Raw genomic sequence first — 5,819 nt, forward strand, 5'->3', positions numbered from 1 at the left:
GGAGGAGTGGTACTGTGCAGTGTATATATACAGGACAGGAGGAGTGGTACTGTGCAGTGTATATATACAGGATAGGAGGAGTGATACTGTGCAGTGTATATATACAGGACAGGAGGAGTGGTACTGTGCAGTGTATATATACAGGACAGGAGGAGTGGTACTGTGCAGTGTATATATACAGGAGGAGTGGTACTGTGCAGTGTATATATACAGGACAGGAGGAGTGGTACTGTGCAGTGTATATATACAGGACAGGAGGAGTGGTACTGTGCAGTGTATATATACAGGACAGGAGGAGTGGTACTGTGCAGTGTATATATACAGGACAGGAGGAGTGGTACTGTGCAGTGTATATATACAGGACAGGAGGAGTGGTACTGTGCAGTGTATATATACAGGACAGGAGGAGTGGTACTGTGCAGTGTATATATACAGGACAGGAGGAGCGGTACTGTGCAGTGTATATATACAGGACAGGAGGAGTGGTACTGTGCAGTGTATATATACAGGACAGGAGGAGTGGTACTGTGCAGTGTATATACAGGACAGGAGGAGTGGTACTGTGCAGTGTATATATACAGGTGGAGTGGTACTGTGCAGTGTATATATACAGGAGAGGAGGAGTGGTACTGTGCAGTGTATATATACAGGACAGGAGGAGTGGTGCTGTGCAGTGTATATATACAGGACAGGAGGAGTGGTACTGTGCAGTGTATATATACAGGACAGGAGGAGCAGTACTGTGCAGTGTATATATACAGGACAGGAGGAGTGGTACTGTGCAGTGTATATATACAGGACAGGAGGAGTGGTACTGTGCAGTGTATATATACAGGACAGGAGGAGTGGTGCTGTGCAGTGTATATGTACAGGAGGAGTGGTACTGTGCAGTGTATATATACAGGACAGGAGGAGTGGTACTGTGCAGTGTATATATACAGGACAGGAGGAGTGGTACCGTGCAGTGTATATATACAGGAGGAGTGGTACTGTGCAGTGTATATATACAGGACAGGAGGAGTGGTACTGTGCAGTGTATATATACAGGACAGGAGAAGTGGTACTGTGCATTGTGTATATATACAGGACAGGAGGAGCAGTACTGTGCAGTGTATATATACAGGACAGGAGGAGTGGTACTGTGCAGTGTATATATACAGGACAGGAGGAGTGGTACTATGCAGTGTATATATACAGGACAGGAGGAGTGGTACTGTGCAGTGTATATATACAGGAGGAGTGGTACTGTGCAGTGTATATATACAGGACAGGAGGAGTGGTGCTGTGCAGTGTATATATACAGGACAGGAGGAGTGGTGCTGTGCAGTGTATATATACAGGACAGGAGGAGTGGTGCTGTGCAGTGTATATATACAGGACAGGAGGAGTGGTACTGTGCAGTGTATATATACAGGTGGAGTGGTACTGTGCAGTGTATATATACAGGAGGAGTGGTACTGTGCAGTGTATATATACAGGACAGGAGGAGTGGTACTGTGCAGTGTATATATACAGGAGGAGTGGTGCTGTGCAGTGTATATATACAGGAGGAGTGGTACTGTGCAGTGTATATATACAGGACAGGAGGAGTGGTACTGTGCAGTGTATATATACAGGACAGGAGGAGTGGTACTGTGCAGTGTATATATACAGGACAGGAGGAGTGGTACTGTGCAGTGTATATATACAGGACAGGAGGAGTGGTGCTGTGCAGTGTATATATACAGGACAGGAGGAGTGGTACCGTGCAGTGTATATATACAGGACAGGAGGAGTGGTACTGTGCAGTGTATATATACAGGAGGAGTGGTACTGTGCAGTGTATATATACAGGACAGGAGGAGTGGTGCTGTGCAGTGTATATATACAGGACAGGAGGAGTGGTACTGTGCAGTGTATATATACAGGACATCTATACTGGTGGTGTAGATGTGGTGAGAGACTTTACATTTTGTGTATATATAATATTACAATGTTTATATATCCACTGCTGGTAATTTGTTACATTGTTTTGCATTGAAACAGAAGCAACAAGAGTAAAAATACAAATATCACAGCTGTGATCAGATGCTGTTTTTTGTGTCTTGTTTCTGAAAAGCAATTTGAGTTCAATAGAACATACATTTTTATAGTGCAATTATATGGCCACAAAATGGGAGCTCCCTGCTTACACATTGTGCCTTAAACTCACGGATAACACAGTATACAGGGAGCTCCCCCTAGTGGTGGCTGCAGACAGGATCTTATCATGTATCTCTGTATACAGGGAGCTCTCCCTAGTGATGGCTGCAGGCAGGATCTTATCATGTATCTCTGTATACAGGGAGCTCCCCCTAGTGGTGGCTGCAGACAGGATCTTATCATGTATCTCTGTATACAGGGAGCTCCCCCTTGTGGTGGCTGCAGACAGGATCTTATCATGTATCTCTGTGTACAGGGAGCTCCCCCTAGTGGTGGCTGCAGACAGAATCTTATCATGTATCTCTCTATACAGGAAGCTCCCCCTAGTGGTGGCTGCAGACAGGATCTTATCATGTATCTCTGTATACAGGGAGCTCCCCCTAGTGGTGGCTGCAGACAGGATCTTGTCATGTATCTCTGTATACAGGGAGCTCCCCCTAGCAGACAGGATCTTATCATGTATCTCTGTATACAGGGAGCTCCTCCTAGTGGTGGCTGCAGACAGAATCTTATCATGTATCTCTGTATACAGGGAGCTCCCCCTAGTGGTGACTGCAGACAGGATCTTATCATGTATCTCTGTATACAGGGAGCTCCCGCTAGTGGTGGCTGCAGACAGAATCTTATCATGTTTCTCTGTATTCAGGGAGTTCCCCCTAGTGGTGGCAGCAGACAGGATCTTATCATGTATCTCTGTATACAGGGAGCTCCCCCTAGTGGTGGCTGCAGACAGAATCTTATCATGTTTCTCTGTATTCAGGGAGTTCCCCCTAGTGGTGGCAGCAGACAGGATCTTATCATGTATCTCTGTATACAGGGAGCTCCCCCTAGTGGTGGCTGCAGACAGGATCTTATCATGTATCTCTGTATACAGGGAGCTCCCCCTAGTGGTGGCAGCAGACAGGATCTTATCATGTATCTCTGTATACAGGAAGCTCCCCCTAGTGGTGGCTGCAGACAGGATCTTATGTATCTCTGTAAACAGGGAGCTCCCCCTAGTGGTGGCTGCAGACAGAAGATTAGATGGACAATATATGCAATACCACTTCCCCAACAGAAACCAATTATCTAATAAGAAATATTTAGGAAGGAATCTAGTAACTGCTGTACAAAATAAAGTAAGGTGCAGTTTATTTAATAGCAAATGGATTACATACACAAAACATCATGTTTTTAAAGCAATTCACATGTGAAACAAAAGCTAAATGAGGTGCGCTGGTAAAATGATCAAGTCCATATGGATTGTTAAAATAGCTGCTGGGTGAAACAGAAGTATTTAACTGTAGGTACTGATACAGCGGGGGGCAATAGAAGTCACCGTCACATGCGAATAGTCACTGGAGGTACCTGAATCCTTGCTGCCCATAGAGTGTTCTTAAGTCCGTGGGGCTGAGGAGGGAATGTTGTGTTGCGGGTGCGTACTCCCGTTTTGCCTGATAAGCTCCTTGCCTACGGTGAAGTGCGCTCTGGCCGGCAGCGCTAGCGGGACACATGATCAGAACACATGATGATGGCATGTGACGTCACAGGAAAACTATGGAGTACCAAAAGAGCCAAAATTACTGACATGTTTCAAAGGGTCCCAGCCCTTCTTTCTCAAGGTCTTCAGAAAGAAAGGCTGGAACCCTTCAAAAGACTCTGAGAAAGAAGGGCTGGGACCCTTCAAAAGACTTTGAGAAAGAAGAGCTGGGACCCTTCAAAAGACTTTGAGAAAGAAAGGCTGGGACCCTTCAAAAGACTGAGAAAGAAGAGCTGGGACGCTTCGAAAGACCTTGAGAAAGAAGGGCTGGCACCCTTCGAAACACTGAGAAAGAAGGGCTGGGACCCTTTGAAAGACCTTGTGAAAGAAGGGCTGGGACCCTTCGAAAGACTTTGAGAAAGAAGAGCTGGGACCCTTCAAAAGACTTTGAGAAAGAAGGGCTGGGACCCTTCGAAAGACTGAGAAAGAAGAGCTGGCACCCTTCAAAAGACTGAGAAAGAAGAGCTGGGAGCCTTTGAAAGACCTTGAGAAAGAAGGGGATGGCACCCTTCAAAACACTGAAAAAGAAGGGCTGTGACCCTTTGAAAGACCTTGAGAAAGAAGGGCTGGGACCCTTCGAAACACTGAGAAAGAAGGGCTGGGACCCTTGGAAAGACCTTGAGAAAGAAGGGCTGGGACCCTTGGAAAGACTTTGAGGAAGAAGGATGCTGAGGCCCCATGAAACACATCGATAATTTTGGATCTTTTGGTACTCCATAGTTTTCTGTGATGTCAAATGCCATCATCACATGTTCCAATCACGTGTTCGGCTAGCGCTGCTGGCCGGAGCGCACTTCACCGCAGGCAAGTAGCTTGTCAGGCCATACGGGTGACCGCCCATCACCTCCATCATCAGTATCTGGTGACAGCCCATCGCCTCCATCATCAGTATCTGGTGACCGCCCATCGCCTCCATCATCAGTATCTGGTGACAGTCCATCGCCTCCATCATCAGTATCTGGTGACAGCCCGTTGCCTCCATCATCAGTATCTGGTGACCGCCCGTTGCCTCCATCATCAGTATCTGGTGACCACCCGTCGCCTCCATCATCAGTATCTGGTCACTGCCTGTCGCCTCCATCATCAGTATCTGGTGACCGCCCGTCTCCTCCATCATCAGTATCTGGTGACCGCCTGTCACCTCCATCATCAGTATCTGGTGACCGCCCGTCTCCTCCATCATCAGTATATGATGACCGCCCGTCGCCTCCATCATCAGTATCTGGTGACCGCCCGTCGCCTCCATCATCAGTATCTGGTGACCGCCCGTCACCTCCATCATCAGTATCTGGTGACCGCCCGTCGCCTCCATCATCAGTATCTGGTGACCGCCCGTCGCCCCCATCATCAGTATCTGGTGACCGCCTGTCGCCTCCATCATCAGTATCTGGTGACCACCCGTCACCTCCATCATCAGTATCTGGTGACCGCCCGTCTCCTCCATCATCAGTATCTGGTGACCGCCCGTCTCCTCCATCATCAGTATCTGGTGACCGCCTGTCACCTCCATCATCAGTATCTGGTGACCGCCCGTCTCCTCCATCATCAGTATCTGGTGACCGCCCGTCGCCTCCATCATCAGTATCTGGTGACCGCCTGTCACCTCCATCATCAGTATCTGGTGACCGCCCGTCGCCTCCATCATCAGTATCTGGTGACCGCCCGTCGCCTCCATCATCAGTATCTGGTGACCGCCCGTCGCCTCCATCATCAGTATCTGGTGACCGCCCGTCGCCTCCATCATCCCTTCACTGGCTGCACTCAGAGATATTGGTATATATTAGAAATTTGGTCTGACAAATTTGATGTAAATTTTTGTAAAATTAAATAACCATTAATGTTTTGATACAATGTAACAATTATTTGTTTTAAACTTCTAATTCCATTCCAAATTGATTTAAAGGGCCGGTGCACCATGAATAGTGTTTTTAGCACCCTTTCCCCCGAGTGGTTTAAGGGGAAATTTTAACATGGGACAACCTCTATAAATTTTCCTTTGACTCCACTTATTATTATCACGACCCCCAGGGGTCTTTATTGCTGATTCCTGCCCGTGACCTTGGCTATCTTACTTTGAAAGACCAGTTATAGAACAATCTGATGTACTGTAAATATTACT

The sequence above is a fragment of the Phyllobates terribilis genome, unplaced genomic scaffold, assembly GCF_046119375.1.
Source record: "Phyllobates terribilis strain yellow unplaced genomic scaffold, ASM4611937v1 Scaffold_10__3_contigs__length_209671492, whole genome shotgun sequence".
NCBI classification, from domain to species: domain Eukaryota; kingdom Metazoa; phylum Chordata; class Amphibia; order Anura; family Dendrobatidae; genus Phyllobates; species Phyllobates terribilis.